Here is an 18,523-nt window from a genome sequence, read left to right as displayed (position 1 = left end):
TCTTTCTGTTTCTTATGAACCTGTTTTAATCTTATACTTTTGTCACTAACACTACTTCATTTTAATGTACACACTAACACTTTCAGATTTGCTTATTTGACCTTAGACATTGCTTATATAGCATAGGGAGAGGAGATTGCATTAGATTGCCAACCAATTATACCTTTTATCCTCCATGCTTACAACAGTTGGAGGTGACAGAAACAGTAGTGTAGGTGAGGATCACCTTGGATGTGGTAGAGATGATCTTTATGTTGTGACGTAAGTATTTAACGTATTAAGAGGTGATTTTGGGCTCGAGTCCCATGAGGTGTGCATTCTTTAACAATTCAATTAGGAAAATAAGAAATTTGTGCTTTTACTCGGTCCAAAGGGTGGTGAGCTCTAACTCAATGGCACCTTCTTTGTGTTTATTATCTGCTATGATGTTAACTTGCTTTCTGCATGAGTAAGATCAATATAATTAACAGTGCAATGTTTGTTACTACTAGTTTAGGATTGAGTAAAGTTAGGTTGCCCAATTGAATTCAAACGCCTGGTTGTTTTGCATTTAATTGTCCTGGGACAAGATAATACTAGTTGTGTTTTATTGGTCAATCAATGCGACCAAGTGTTTGAATTTAATTGAACCTAATGTATTGAACCTATAGTGCTATACCTAACTTTTAACCTTTAGGATTGGCTTAGATTCAAGTTGGTATATGGCATTGAATGCAAAAAGAGTCGGTTTTGCTGTTGCTTTGAAAGTTCAAATAGAAGATATATATATCAGCTGTTAGGAAGTGTTCAACTCTTTTCATGCTTTGAAAGCCTACCATTTTTTACTAGATGGCCCTTTGTTTCTGCAATCTATAAACTCAGGATTTGGCTTACCTCCCGTATTTTTTTAACTTGAGGTTTTCTTTTGTTTTAAATACACAATGGGAAGTATTAGTGAGTTTTAATCTCCACATTTTATTTAGTTAGTGGGTGATATGACCGTTTTTCATTAAAACAAGAAGAGATTCTAGTTAAAAAAGTACTGGAGTAAGCCAAACTCATATATATATATATATATATATATATATATATATACACACACACACAAAAGCAAAAGGGTTTATGCTGTGCTGATATTACTTCAAAGAAAGAGGATGTAGCATGAAACTTAGCAGTGAGTTTCTTAAAATTTTGCTTTTGCACTTAAAAGAGTTATGAACGTGACTTTTACTTGGTCTTATTACGCAAGAAGTAATTAATTTATGTTCAAATTTATATGAGATTGTGCATAATCCTCAATCACCCCCAAAGTTTTTTTCCCCCCACTTTCCTTTCCTGTGTCAACTTTTTTATTTTATTTTATCTTCTCATGAATTTCGACTTCTTTATAGCTATAAAAATTTTCCAATCCTTATTGTCTACTATATTTGAATGCCCTTGCAGTCTCTAGTTAGCCTTTAAATTCTTCTGAACTCTGAAGATCTTTCTAAAGACCTACCCCTACATGATGGCCTGGTGGCTCCACAGCCTCAGCACAAGCTTGATCCTGATCGTGGTTTCACCTATTTACTTATATTGCCACAGACGCTATCTTACATATCAAAAAGAAAAATTGCATAGTTGATGGTAAATACCGCACTCCACAGATTTGTTGGAGGGTTTAGCTTACATGCACTACTTTTTTAACTGAATATATCATTTTGTTTTAAATATATAACAGCAAGTGATACTAAGTTTTATTCTTCACTTTTTATTTAGTTAGTGAGTAATGTGGCAGTTTTTCATTAAAATAAAATGAGATTCCTTTTAAAAAAAATATTAGAGGTAAGTCAAATCCTTTGTTGGAATCTCTCAATAAAGCATTACCTTCTGAACAATCAAACCATATATATATACATATGTTTGTAATGTTTGTATATATTTATGTATGAACATATTTATTTATTTATATGTTTATGTACATATAATTTAAAAATTATATATTTAATAAGCCCAAATATTTGCTTAACTACATTAACCAAATCTATTAATTTAAAGAAAATGTTTTTTCTTATAAAAAAAAAACATTTTTTATAACATCATTTTAACATTTTTAATTAATTTTATTGTATTGATTGAAACTTCAATATAAGCCAAACCACTTAAAATTTTTTGGATACAAGCTGATATTTTATCCAATTTGTTCTAGAGAAGTACTGATACCAATTTAATGGCCGGTACAATACATACCATAAATACAGGCGATTCCAATTTAAAATTGACTGCCTTGCCATAGATTCCTAATATGTTGATGTGATTTATTTTTTCTTGCTGAAGTATAATTGGTTTGTTTTCTCTTATCAAAACAAACTTACAGAGGTGTTTTAATCCTTGGAGAAAGTTTACCCTACTTGTGAGGTTTGGAATGTTATCAAAAGCTTGATGTTAATTACACCAAAAGCAAATGAAGCTATAAAGCCTTAAAGATGACTTTAAAAAGTCTATTCTAAGTGGGATAAGTGTTCAGATCATTTCACATATATCTAGTATCATTTTAATATTTTACGACAAATCACTTATAGTGCTGTTGGCCGAACTTTTAGAGTTGGTTGAATCTGCTGGCTCGTTTATCCTCTACTTTATAGAAGAGGTTATTAAACTTTTCTTTAAAGATTGCATGGAGAGCTGTGTTATATATTGATCACCATCCTTCTATTATCCATTGATTTAACAGGGTTAGGAGTTTTTTTTTTTTTTTTTTTTCATTATAATTGATATGGCAATATTTTTTAAAAGTCATAACCCTATCTTTGGTCTTAATTATAGGATTATATCTCATTGTGTATAAACCAAGCTTGGGGACAACCCCTTGGTTTTTGGTTAGTCAATGTAGAATTGTACACTCTAAAGTACAAGAGGGTTAGAGATGCGTTAGCCTATATGTCTCTATGTAGGTTCAATAGGTTCTTGAGTGGATATTTTTCAGCAGTCACGGAGGCAGGAAATGATTGGCAGACATGCTTTTATATTCTAGAATATACGTAAAAATATTTATACAGAAATTTATGTTTCTATCACAAGTATTATTTTCTCAACCTGGATGGGAGAAAGTAAAATAGTCAATATCATACTAAAAGTTGTTTTGATTCTGGCTGAGGAAGGAAATATTTTGGTACAAGTTAATATTGGGTTATGTCACGTATGTATGTATAATGCATGTATATATATGTGTGTAAACATAAAATTTAAATCCACATATTTTACGAGCCTGAATATTAGCTTAAGTACATTAACTCAATGTATTAGCTCAAAGAACATGTTTTATAACTCTTTTTTTTTTTTAACACTTTTTAATTATGTTTTTTTTTTTATCGAATAAAACATTAATACCATCTAAAAAACTTAAAAAAAATTCAAATACAACAAATATAGATTGGTGTTTTATTTAATATATTTCAGGGGTACCTGCTGCCATTGTATCGTATTGACTACTCTTGGAGAAAGGTCGGTGTTGAAATATAAATAAGAAATATTATATAAATATTCTTATTATTTACATAAAACAAATTTACCAATGAGAGGTAGCGAAGTTGATACATGAACTAGGTCACTTTCTTGAGGTGATACACATTATGTAAGGAATAATCTAGTGTAATAAATAAATATTTTTGTATTCTATCTCAAAGATACAACAAGCCCGGCCACCTAACTATATACTCTTACTAGTCTATACTACTTGTATAAGTTGTATGGTGAAAAAACTTTCAAATACACACACATGAAAGGATTAAAAATATGATTATCTTTTGGACTTGTAGGCATGTATATATAGGCTAAGGAACCCATAACATTTAAAAATTTTTTTAATGAGTTTGAATCCTCAAAGCATTGACATCATCCATTAGGTGTGAGAGAGTGGTGGTGTTAGGTTGTGGGCGGTGGTGCTAAGTCTGTTTAGGTGTTTATTTAGGTGTGGGTCTTTCTATCGGTGGTGGTTGTTCGCTTTTCTGGGTCGTGGGTGATGGTGGTTGGATTTGTTTAGGTTTGATTAGTTTGGGTTTGACATTGGATTTGGTTTGGCTAATTTGGGTTGGTGCAGAGATGGAGCAATTAGGAGAACAAAAATTGTTTGATTTGGGTTTTGAGAAGAAGAAAAGTTGAATTGGGGGAAGAAGAGAGAGAGGGTTTTAGATGGAGAGAGAGAGAGAGAGAGTGTGTGTGTGTGTGTGTGAAATGAATGAATGAAAAATGGTTCTTTATATTATATTATTTTATTGGGTTTTTTATTTCTATTTATTAAGAGGATTCTAAGAGTTAGTTGATACCTTTTTGAATTCCAAAAATACCCCTAATATAATTAACTTATATTTATTCCTAAAATATAAGAAATGAGGTTTAAACCGTAAATTGACAAAAATTAAAAACAAGAAACCTACAAAGTAAAAACTCCCCACTATATAGTAGATACTAGATAGATACAAAATTCCTACCCAATGTTTATCACCAAAAAATAAAAATTCCCATTAACCCATGTTCTATAAAAATTAAAAAAAAAAATACAAACAAACAAACAAAAAAACACCCCACGTTCCTAGTAAGAAAATATACTACCTAGCGTCACATAAAAAGAATAAAAATAAAAGTACTCATGCAAAAACCAATTACCTTCTTGCAAAAACTCCCCCCTTTCATTTGTCCTTCTCTTCGATGGCGGCTCCAAGAATTTTTCTCAGAGTGTTCTTTAAGAAGTATAAATTATACAATCTAATAAAAAGAGAAATTCATATATTGACAACGATAACAATATAAAAAAAATATGCAAATTCATAAATTTTACAATTGCCTTTTACGAGTTTTCATATTTTGAAATTATTGCATGATGGTTTCATTATCAATGTTACAAGCTACATCTCTTTCAATGTACACAACCAAGTAATCATTTATCCATTGAATGTAGAACAAATTATGGATCAAAATTTAATTTTATTGGTATAGAAAAACTGAGGGTGTTTCGAAATTTTTTTTTGAAGGGTAGACAAGTAAAATTTTTTAAATTATTATATATAATTTTTTTTTTTCAAGTCAGGGTGGTCCTAAGACCACCTTGGCCTTAAGGTGGCACCGCCACTGCTTCTCTTCCCCTTCCTAACGTTGTGGAATTGTGGAATGAATAAGGAAAAATTCTAATAACATTAAATCTCTCAAATTGCAAACCCAAAATATTCCTTCAGTTTTTTCTTCATTCTATAATCTTATTGCTAACCGAAACTATCTTCTTCTACACTCCTGTTTCATATATTGAATTCTTCTTAATAATTAGGCGTTTTCCTGTCGAAATTGGTAAGTTTATGAAAAAAAATTTATATACTACTTTCTCAATTGAATTATATTGTGTGTCGTACTTTATCAACTACATATATTGTGAATTGGTAACTTTATGACCTTTTGTGACGCTTGAACTATATGAAAGGTGTTATAGAAAATTTAGTTATGAATGAAAAATTATGACACTAAACCCAAAAATAAAAAAATAAAGCCTTATTGCGTGCACAAAGTGTGCATGATGGGACTAGTATTATTTTAATGTATTAAATGTTAATAAAATAGAGCATATGATGTATGATGTATTGTAAAATTATGTGTTAAAAATATATAAAGTAGATTTTAGTTTGTTAAAATGACATTTAACTTGCCACAGCTGATGCTAGTGCCCTTACAAGTAAATTTGGTTTTCTATTGTTTTGACTATTTTATCTAGTAATCTGAATGTTAAAAGAATGGAGATGGGAGATTCCAACCCTATCAAATAAAATAATAGGTAGGCTATATTTATTAGTGAAATATAGAATTAAAGCTGGTGTACTGTAGCCTGTAAACAGTTATATTTAAACTATATACATATATATAGAAGAAGTGTAAGTGTATATGGGGGAGGGGGCCTGGTCCATGCATGTGTTTGGACCTGGTTGCGCTCATGCGCTGGATAGGTTGTAGGAATGGTAGAGGGTTTGGTTCGTCGAATGAGTTGCTCGAGTCCATTGATGCTAAGTTACGGTGCTTTTCTATTATATTTCTAGACTCAAACTTTTAGAGAGAATTCTTTTTTTCTTTTTTTTTAAACGGAGTTTTAGAAAATTACTATCATTATTATTATTATTATTATTATTATTATTTATAAATAGGAGTGTTTTGACTTGAGCAAAGCTTTAAGCAATGCAAACATGTGACTAATTTTGAAAGTATGTCCGAATTGTGTCCAATTCGATGCACTAAAACATTGGATGCGTCCAATTCGATGCACTAAAACATTGGATGCAAACCAAATCTTACCAAACTAAGTCTTTAATTAGTTGAGCTAACCTGCTCTTAGAGATGTCTAGTTCGTCTGTCATTAGTTGTTTGTTCTTTTATTTCTATATTTTAATAACTCACCCAATCTTAAATAACATTGGGCTTCATTTAGAAAATATAAATTGCTTCTCAAAATTATGTTTTGTTAGCATACAACCTATAGGTTTAATTTTTATAAATGCAATAGTATTTTAAACATATAACTTTTGCTCTATAATGATTGAATACGGCTTATAACTTTTAAGGGGTTATAAAAAATTTGGTTTCCATCTTATTCTATACGGAATAAATAAATAATACTAAAATAATGTTAAATAAATAGTACTAAAATAATAGAGGTGCTACATGGAGGATCCTGTATCATTGATGAAGAAGAGACAACTGAGGAGCCAATTCCAAGGTTACCAAAGGAGCCTAGTTTGATGGTGAAAAGGCCCAAAAATGTGGTCCATGCATTGCCCTATACCCATTTGTATTACTAGAGAAGAGCTTCCAAGAAATTGGGATTGTTGTGAAATGGAATATAAGGAATATTTTCCTATCGCTTTTCCCTGATTGGGAGTTTATTACATAAATTTAAAAAATTATACATCAAAATTGTTTGTCGATTGGAATCTTTGGATTCCTCTACCGGCCAGTTGAAATCTTTAGTCTATTTGTCCAAATATGCTTCCAAATGTTTCTATTCCATCATTTAGTTAATTAATATAAACATATCGAAAGTGTGCATTATGACTTTCTTGAAACTAAAATGGCAGAAATGTTCACCTTTGACATCTATGTTTGAAATGGATGCATTTAGAGTTTCAGACAGTTATACTTAGCAAGCTTCCACCAATTTTTAGGTGTTTGACAATAGAGATGGTTGAGTTCAACCAAAGCAATCTTGGGCCATGTAGTGGAATTAGAATGGGAGACCATAACAAGGATTTTGGAGATGCAATACACTAGGATTTGGTTTGGGTCCAATACATCTAGGGTGCGTTTGATTCGCCGTGATATTACATTATATCGTAATATTATATTATTGTAATTTTATATTAATGTAATCTAAATACAAGAATACAATATTATATTGTTTAGGAAAGTGATGAGATTAAGATAATGTGATATATTTTGTAATTTTAGATTATGATAATGTTAAAAATTAAAAAAAACAAAAAAAAAAAAACCTTAATTTCACATCATTGTAATGTGCATCATATCAATAATACATCACAGTGAACCAAACGTCCTCTCAATGCATTGAGCACATTAAAATGATGACACACGGTCAAAAGTATGCCAAAGATTAGGCCGTGTTTCTTGATTTTTTAAGGATTAAAGATTAGAATTGGGTGGTCAGAGAGACTAGTAGTATCATGTCACTCAAGAAGACGTAAATCTATTTGCACAAGATAAAGCTCTTGTAGTTGTTAGTCACCTCCCAATGCATTAAGCACGTTAAAATGATGACACGTGGTCAAAAATACGCCAAAAATTGGGCTTTATTTCTTAATTTTTTAAGGATTAAAGATTAGAATTGGGTGGTCAGAGAGGCTCTGGTAGTATTATGTCACTCAAGAAGACATAAATCTATTTGCACAAGATAAAGCTAATGCAATTGTTAGTCACCTCTCATTTTCAACTAGAAAGACCCCTAGAAAAATTTCAAGTTTGGACCAACATTATTAACTCAAGACAAAGAAAGGAGATGCTTCGTTGAAGTTCGTTTCCTTTTCAAAAGATTATCTTCTTCTTAATTTATATATATATATGCTTCGTTGTAGTTCGTTTCCTTTTCAAAAGATTATCTTCTTCTTAATTTATATATATATATATATATATATTTTTTTTTTTTTAAAAAAATTTACATCCCTAAGACGATTTCTATAATTCATAATGGTCACAAATTCTAGTTCCAATCCCCCTGACCCCACCCCACCCCAAATTTCTTTGCATATCGGACAATGTAGGGTCCTTTTGGATTGGAGGGAAGTAAAGTAAAATTGACCTAAAAAGTGCTAAAGTATTGAATACAATGTTAACTGTTTTGGATTTTTATTTATTTATTTAAAAGATAGGTAGATAGTGGTATAGACACTCAATTTTGCAACCTACATTTAATCTCAAATGCGAGCAAAAATTATTCACATAAAAGAAATCTTGAAGACTTAGCGATCAAACAATATGTCATGAGCTTCAATCAAATTGTTTGATTGAAAGTTATAGCCAAATCAAATTTCAATTGATGATTAAGCCTAATCAATTATAATTATGAACAAGTAATTATGATTAGTTCTATAAGGACTTAGTTTCAATTAATGACGTATCATAATTGTATTTGGATTAAATTCGAAATTGTCATGAGTGTGCACACATCGGATTGAGTTAGATTGTGATAATGTTGAGGATATTTAATATGTTTAAGATAATTGTTAAAATTATCCTTCAAAAATATAATTAAAAAAATCAAAATTTAAAAAATATTATATGACTTAAAATTGGCTACAAATCAAATTTAAATTTTTTTACAACTCATAATTGAAAAAAAAAAAAAAAAAAAAAGGTCTGAATTCAAAATTTCAAAATGAAGAGGTACTCAACACTCTAACTTGGATGAACACTACTAGTAACTACTGATTGGTAGTCAGTGGAAATTTTCAAGTGCTGATCGGCACTTGTATAATACAGTTTCAATATTTTGATTTTTGACACCATTTTTCCCTCCAATTTTAGTTCCACTTGAAATTTAAAATCAAATCCTAGCCAATCCATTTGAGGAGGGCTCCATGCTTATCACAAGGCTTCAAAATTCAAGGCACCCCAGTCCCCTAGAGCTCTAGGGGGAAACAACTGAGAATGATTATTGTGCAACTTGTGATCCTTCATTTGGTTTTGCAACCAAGTCTTTCAATGCTTCCCCTCTAAAATTCTTGTGAAAATTTCCCCCTTTTTTTATTTTTTATGTAGCTATTATTGTTAGTTTCATTGTTTGCATGATTATCTTATTGTGTTTGATTGAATAAGCATACTTTGTTATGAATTATGATGTTGTATGATAGGATTTAAGCATGCTGTTATTTATTTATTTATTATTATTTATAATTTTATGAAATGATCATATGATTTTTCACATGTTCTTGAAATAATCTATTTCTTCATGTGGAATTCTTGAAATAATCACATGCTAGATCTTAAATTCTCATTGATAACATGCCATCACATGTTTTTTAAATTCTTTGACATGTTAACATGCTAGATCCTTAATTCTTATCAATGCATGTATATTTTTAATTCCCATCAATCACATGCAATTATATGTTTCTCTCTCAAATGCAAGGATGTTCACATGTTAGTTAGCTCTATTTATATGTGTAATATATAATCACATTTTTTCAGTTTGGTCAGATAACAGGCTTTCTCATATGTTCAAATGCTTTAATCATTCAATTCATACTTCTTTATGAATGATATGCTGTTAATCTTTATGACATGATGATTGCTTATGTGCACGACATGAAATTGGCCTCCATAGTCTACAACGGTTTACCGGATAAAATGATTGTCTAACACCATTCCACAGTGTAAACTTAGCTATATTAGATTATAAGGTGAAAAACACGTCCATAAGCTATAGTGTCGACTAACACTCCGAACAAGATTCAAAGTGCCAATCGACTCTAACTTGGAATTGAAGTGATGATCAAGAAACAGGAGCTCATAATTGGCACTTTAGCATCAGAAGCCCAAATTTGACTACTTTGCTTAGTTTTTGGATTTGCACTTTTAGCTTATCATCTTAAAAGGATAAATATATGAAGTTATGAACTTGATAACTCTAAAATAATGGAGTCCCAATAGGTTTTGAAGTCTCATAAATAGTAGCAAAAATAAGTTGAATAGTAAAATAAGTTGGCAAAAATAATTTTTGCCAAACAGACACTAAATAAAACTAGACTCAACATAAAAGGGGAACCAAGATTTGTATGGGCTGAAAACTAAAAAGAGAAAATCCAGAAATTAAGCAACACCATTTTTCTAAACATATCCACCAAATGAAGGATTAGAAACCTATCTGTCCTTCATCTAAAAAAGTACATGATTTATATGTTATTAACATGCTCATCAAATTTCACACTAATCTGTTAGGAACCCATGGATAGAACTCACCCTCACTTTATCGATACTAATTAAATGGTAGCCTTTTCTCTTTTGGTGGCTCTACTCACCTATCAGTTATTTTAATCTAGTCTCTAGGTCGTCCCTCCGAGATCTGACTCTAATACCAAATGTTAGGAACCCAAAGGTAAAACCCACCCTTGAAAACCGGCTTGTAAGGGAAGGGTGCCCAAGAGCTTATATACACATGTTTATACTTACACTTAAGCAATGTGGGACACTTGGATTATAACATAATCAAATGTTTTTTACCATTCGATCCATAACTCATCTTTTATACACAATTTTAAATACAAAAGCTTGATAACATAGTTATTGATCTCAGATTATCTTGAAAATTTGCAAGCATATAGAGTATAAAAAGAAAATCTAATCTAACGATGGATCTGTTAAAATTCGCATCAAATAATATATATATATATATATATATCTATATAGACACACACACACAACCTATTGTAACTTTTTATCACTGTTATTACACGACCTAATAACTTTTTTTTTTTTGGTTTTTCTTTTTTTTTTTGCACCTGATAAGTTTTTAATAGATTAATATCTTGAAAGTCCCACATTTAGATTATATGTTTTATATGGTTTAATACACATGCCAATTTTTTGTGTCAATTAGATGTTATTTACTATTTGATCTATAAAATCATCTTTTATACAAAATTTTTTAAGGTAAAAAATTTATAAAATTTTAGAGATGAAGTACCTATTAATTTTTTTATTATCTTGAAATTTGCAAGTATGAAAGATATATTGAGAATATATTGCAACAATAAAACTTTCAAGATATACAACCATGAATGCATAGTTGTCAAAATATGAATCGTTTCGTGAATTAAATTTTTAATTTTTTTTTGTATCATGTATCGTAAGATACACAAACATTTAAAAAAATTATATATTTACATATATATAATGATATACTCATTATAAATAGGGAATATATTCAACTATAATGACTAATTTAATCATCACTTATGTAATAATATTTAACGAACTAACTAAATAAATCAAATTAACATGTGTTTATAATATACATATTCAAATTAATTATACTTTTTTTTTTAGGGTCAAATTAATTATACTTAAAAGTGATCATACATTATAGATGACCAAAAATAATAATTGCTTTTCATCATATTGATTATCTTGCCTAATCAACACTATCTATGTCAATGTTATTATCATGTTCATTATTTGGCATATATATTTCTTCATTGAAATTGTCTTCATCATCATTTACATTTACTATCTCTTCTTGTTATCTTATATATATATATATATATATATATATAATTATATTGTTAGTTAATTCCTTATTCATATTATAGAAAATAAATTTGCAAATATGAAAGTGAAGTGTAACTGTGTAGTCCAAACTTTGTAGGAGAAAAATAAAGAAAGAAAAACTTATAGACATGTTATTTTATTGGGTTAAATTAAGTAACCTAATAATTATATGTTAAAAATAAGTCTAACAACTTGTTTGATTCAAACAAAAGCACAAATTTTAACAAAAGAATTCATTTTAAAGCATATAGATGTATCGTACGATACAATTCATATATACGATATACACCACTGTATTGTAAAATTTATTAGCACTTTCAATACATTCCTATGATGCAGAACTTTTTGTACACGATACCACATATCATGTATCATATAATATTGACAAGAATTAAGTTACCATTTTTCATTATCAGGTAATGTTAGGAACCTAGTGATTCTTAATGGGGATGGATAGAAATTATAAGGGAATTGTAGAGAAATTGACTTAATTCGAGGTAGTCACCTTCCATAAAGAAATATTAAGAAAGAGAGAAAAAAAATGCACTAACCAATATGTTAAATGAGCTACATGTGCTCAAATTCTAACTAACTTATCATAATCTCAACCAACTAGCTAACTACCTAACTAAAGGGATTGCAACAATTATTTCATATTCCTAATAGGCAATTAGCTATTACTTACTCAACTACTTAGATAGTGAAAGGTAGCTGAGTTATATAAACTTAGCTATATATGTCATCGACAAAGAAAACTTTCCTACGGTTTCCAATCTCTTAGTTTTTAACAGAAAATTCTTAAAAGATGTCACTTCTTTCTTCTCAAGATAGTTCGGTAGTCTCCATAAAAAAAAAACAAAAAAAACAAAACAAAACAAAAGATAGTTCGGTAGTTCCTATTATGTAAAAAAATCAACCATTTTGTGTATCTCCTTCTCTCCGTCCCTCCCATGCTATTTAATGTGTCTGATCCAATTTTTTACCTCATCTCTTTCTCTATCTCAACTCTAAAAAGTGTTTCTTACCCATTTCTAGACCAACATCAAGATGCTAGCACCATTTTTTTTTCTTCACATTTTTTGAAGAATTAATCGTAGCCATCACCCAACCATATGGGCAGATGTGCTATATTCACCACAAATTATATGTAAGGACCGAGTTTGAATCCTTGACCCAAAGGATGAATAGGCTCAGGTCCAAAAAGCCTAAAATAAAAAATTTTTAGAGAGTGGGTTGGAAAACTGAGCTAGAATGAGTTGGATGGCAAACAAAGTGGATTCAAATGACAAGAACAGAAAGATAGATGAATTTTAACTAAAGAAAGTCGTCCTTAGGTAGGTCCGAGGAGATCAGTTCTTGTATCTTAATCTTAAGTATGATTAAAAATTTATTTTCTGATTGCTACAATGTTTTTCTTTTGATTTTTCCTTCCCTCATGCCATGGAGGGTCTCTTACATTATATAGTCCCCTTTGAACGATCTTGATCCTACACATGTTGATCATTTAAGCCACTACTTGAGTGGTTGTCTCATCGAATACCCCTTTAGATCTTCTGTGAGTTGGGGTAGCTAAGACAGCACTGTTCAGGAGTCTTTTCCACATTAATGCAGCCAGGAAGTTAGTTGCAGAGTATTTAATACGGTGGCAGCAGCCTTTCTCTAGACATTTCTGGGCTTCCATCCCTCTTGTACGTTTATAACGCATGTCCCTATTAGTGAAATTTCCTGGAAGGTCACCTTAATGACAGGATATACATTTGACCTGTGCTTAGCCTATCTGAGGAGACAATCCTCCTTGGACCACCATTCCCAACTTTTCCACTTGCACGTTACTTATGAGACTTTGAACTTAACACCCTTACTACTGCTTATTTGTCCTCGGACCAATCAACGTTCTCGGCCAAACCCCAATGCCCAATATACAATCTTGGGCCCTTATCCCTACATTATAAATACTTACCATCAACACTGTATTTTGAGATTAATATTAGTTTCTAAATTTGACATATTAGAAATCTCATTGTCCAATTACTCCATTAATAATTTAGTTTTGATACTATTTTGAAAAGTAGGACCAACAAGCACCTATTAAGTCAATATATAACCCCCCCCCCCCCTTAATTTTCTTAAAAAAATAAAATAAAATACCCTCCTTAATTTCAAATTACTAAACAAAATAGAAAAAAAAATGTTTTGATAAGATTGCATAGAAAATAAGAAATCTTCATAGATGTCCGATTGAACTTGAAGGATTTGGGGAAAAATGGGCGTTTGCCCCTAATTTACAAACTATGCAACAAAATGCCCATATTTTAATGCTCTGTTTGTTTCGCTAGAAAATCTTTTGTAAAGATAGTTTTCCACATTTTCTAGTGTTTGGTAGCACAAAAAAAACTTGGTCAATGGAAAATTATCTTTGGTCAATGGAAAACCTTAATAAAAATAAGGTTTATTTTCTATAGGTTGTTTTCCAATTTTTTTTTTTTTTGGAAAGCAATCTTTCTTTCACGCGTTGCATCTCCTACAAATATTATTTTCGTCTATAGCCGTGGGAAACATAATTTTTTGACGCCTTCTCTCTCACATGGTAAGTTTTCTCACTTTTTCTCTCCTCACACCCTCACTGTCACTAATTTTGGTCTCTCCTCTCCCCATAGATCTCTCTCTCTAACTGTCTCTTTTCTCTCTTTTCTCCATATTTATCTTCCCCTCTGTAACACAATTCTTTGATTAGATTTTTTTTTTCCTTCACTGATCGGCCAATAGCTCCGACTTGCAAAGGAGAACAAATTTGCAGTGGTAATTATTTCATTCCTCTCTACCAAAATCCCAATTCTTTGCTTTGAATTTCAAGCTTGATTTTCTTTTTTCTCTAAGAAATTTTTGGTTTGATGGATTCCAGGCAGAAGTTACTTCTTTTTCATACATAAAGTGCAAAAAAATAAATAAATAATAAATAAATAAAAAAGAAGAAGAAGAAAGAATGAATGAAGTAAAAGATGAAAATTTTAAATATAGTATCTATATTGCTCTAAACTGGTTTTACATGTGACAATCTTTACCGTGGACTAATAATATTGTTATATAATGAATGATAATTGTTTAGGAGAATTGCATTTGTTGACAAATACTTTTTTTGTTGGCAGATTCTATGCAGTGATGATATATTATACAGTACATTATGTAAATACATAATTTAGAGCAATATTGAAGACTTGTGGTTGACCATAGTAGACAATTAGTATACTAACAAAAAGAGTGAACAATTAAAAGTTATTATTATTTATACTTATTGAAAATATATTCCCCTGTCAAATTTATATGTGTGTATATATATATATATATATATATATAGACAAATGGTTGATATATGTGTGTGTGTGTACGTACGTTATTGTCTATATATATGAGCAAGATGAGTGGTAGAGATCATGAAAATTTGACAACTAATTAATTTTGATTGTATCTGTTGTCAAAATTTTAGTATGAAAACCAAATTCATTCTTGGTTTTTTATTTATAATGATTACATTATTAGTTTACATAATATACATGTTTTAAATTATACAAGAAATATTCTAAAAAAATTGTATACCAAACACCAGAAAACATTCTCAAGCTCATTTTCAAGGTTGTTACCAAACACTAGAAAATGAGATAGTTTTCTAGAAAATGCTCTTTGAAAAATGAATCATTTTCTAGAAAACATTAATGCTAAAAATGAACCATTTTAATTATTTTGAAACAAACATTAATGCCCCTATTTTTGAAACTCGATTTTAACAAAATTGAATTACAGGTGGAACTTGACATTAGCAATGTCAAGTTTTATATACATTTTGCCACTTAAATTTTTTTTGAAAATTTAAGTGGAACTCAACATTACTAATGTCGAGTTCCATTTAAAAATATACATAGAACTCGATTTTGAGGATATTGAGTTTTACACAGAACTCGATTTTAAGGATATTGAGTTTTACACAGAACTCGATTTTGTGAAAATCGAGTTTAAAAAATAGGGACATTTTGCTAAATAATTTTAGAACAGTGGCATTTTGTTGCATAGTTTGTAAATTATGGATAAATACCCATTTTCCCCGAAGGATTTGCCATAAATAATATATATATATATATATATATATAATATGAGATAGAAATCCTCCTCTAACCTAATTTAAGTGTATATGTGTGTGAAGCTTTATTTTGAAGGCTTGAATCTCAACTCTTGCCCCTCTCACCCTACAAGAACTTGGGAGAAAATGACTATTAAGTTGAAAGTAACACCATCTTATTTTCCATAACACACGATAGGATTCTTCATATTTCACTTAAAATTAGGAAGTGCATTTTACTATTAAGATTTTAATTTATAACTGTTTTTTTATCCCACAATGTATAGATTGTCATATCAATCTTTATATCTTGAAATTTATAAAATTAAATTTGAGTTATGAAATAGCAAGATTCATTTAACACAGACACACAGAAATATCCTCCCTGTGCTCATGCAAACTCAGTTATGACCTGTGAATCCTATCATGGAGAGCATCAGGGAATTACGAGTACCATGAGCTAGCTAGCCGTCAGTTACTAGTAATGTTTGACGAGGCTGTACATAACATTAGTTTTTTTTTTTTTTTTATAGAATACTAAGTATTTTTAATAAATACACACAAAAAAAGTGAAATTTTTTTTAAAAAAACTGACAATGATATATATCCAAAATATTTTAACTCTGGCAATAAATATTACTTACCTCTACAGTTACTACCAAGATTTAGCATGAATTGTTATTATTAAGTGACCAGTTGCTACTTGTCTCTTTCTTTTACCGACAGCTGCTCTGCCAATGCCATCACATGCCTCCACGTGAAAACTATTCTCAGGCCTTCCATTCATGAATCCATTTCTATTTTCCCTCTTCTAAAAATTAGGACAAACTTTTAGGTACAATGACTGGAAGAAGATTAAATTCAACACATGTCATGACTATTAAAATTTTTACCATATAAAGACAAGTTGATGCGTAAAAATTATAGGGAAATTGATAGGAATAGTAAAGAAATTGACTTAATTCAAAAAATTGACTAAATTCAAGATAATCATTCTCCATAGAGAAATATTAAAAGAGAGAGAAAAAAATGCACTAAGTAATGAGTTGGTTTATTCTTCATTGATATCTAATATTGAATTATAATCATGTATTTATAGAAGACTAGTTCTAATGTCATTGGCGCACATGGCTCAAGATAATTGGTTAGTTAATTCAACATGTGCTCTATGAATTAAGCCTTGTGTTAAATGAGCTGCATGTGCTCAAATCCTAACCTAACTGAAGGGATTAACACATGTAGCTCACTTAATACATGACTTAATTCATTAAGCACATATTGAATTAACTAATCAATTATCTTGAGCCATGTGAGCCAATGACATTAGAGCTAATCTCCTATAAGTATATGATTGTAATTCAAAGAAAGTGGTGTCCTAGTTTTTAATTAGATTATTTGACTCTTTACCCATGAGACACTTTGAAAATCTCATAGACCAATAGTGTGATGGATTTAACCTGAGATCTCCAAAGGCATGTTTGGTAGATTGTAATGGTAATTACATAGGAATAGAAATAGGTATTACAATAAATACAAAATGTTGTAATGTAATACTTATTACTATTCGTTTGTTTGATGACAACACAATAATAGAATCCCGAAGACACTGGAAAGAAAGCATTTTAATTTAAACTTAAGATATATTTTAGAAAATATCTTACTCATATAATTATATTTCCTAAAAATAATATTTTTTAAATTTGAAAGAGAGATTAGGTTTTTATTTTATTTACATAATTGTTATGTGCATATGGAAAGTTTATTTATTTGGAAATATATAATTTTAAAAATTAATACACCTACTAAGGAATAGCTATTATAACCTTTTTAGAGATGAATAATTATTTCTCATTTTAAAGAATAACTATTTATAAGGAATGACTATTTCTTGTAATAAAAACATAACCAAACTACTGAATAGTTATACCATAGAAATAACTATTACATTACAGTGACTATTACAGTCTATCAAATATACCCTAAGTTTATGTCACACTCTAGATCAACGAGCACACCACCCGAGTATCCCCTTGAAGGAACATATTCATTATTATATCATTTTGTAAGTTTTATATAATAAATTTTATAGTAGTTTTAGCATATTTCTAAGTTGAGTAAATTACAAATTTCATCCCTAAAGTTTAGAAGTATTTGGATTTTACACTTTAAAGTTTCTGAATTTAAATTTTATTTCCTGAAGTTTAGGGTGTTTGGATTTTACACCTTAGCGTTTCAAAATTTAGATTTTACTCTTTAAAGTTTAGGAGTGCTTGGATTTTATACCCCAAATTATGAAACTATAAGGTATAAAATCCAAACCTCCTAAACTTAAGGGAATAAAATCCAAACATCTCTAAAATATAGAGGTAAAATCTAATTACCCTCAAACTTTAAGGGGTGTAATTTGCATTTTATTCTTCTAAGTTCAAATATTGATAAATAAAAATCAAATAATATTTTGTTTTTAAGAATAATTAAATTCAGTACATAATTTACTATATGATAAACTTGCTTTTTGTCCTAAGCCATAAAACAAGGGACATATGATAGTAAAAGACAATAAAAATTGAAATTTAAAATGAGAACCAACCGGAATATTTGGTATTGTTTATTTAATGCGGCCACGCAGAGATGCTATAAAAC

Source organism: Quercus lobata, chromosome 12 (genome assembly GCF_001633185.2).
Source record: "Quercus lobata isolate SW786 chromosome 12, ValleyOak3.0 Primary Assembly, whole genome shotgun sequence".
Lineage (NCBI taxonomy): Eukaryota > Viridiplantae > Streptophyta > Magnoliopsida > Fagales > Fagaceae > Quercus > Quercus lobata.
The sequence above is the reverse complement of the archived record's forward strand: the minus strand, read 5'-3'. Positions refer to the sequence as shown.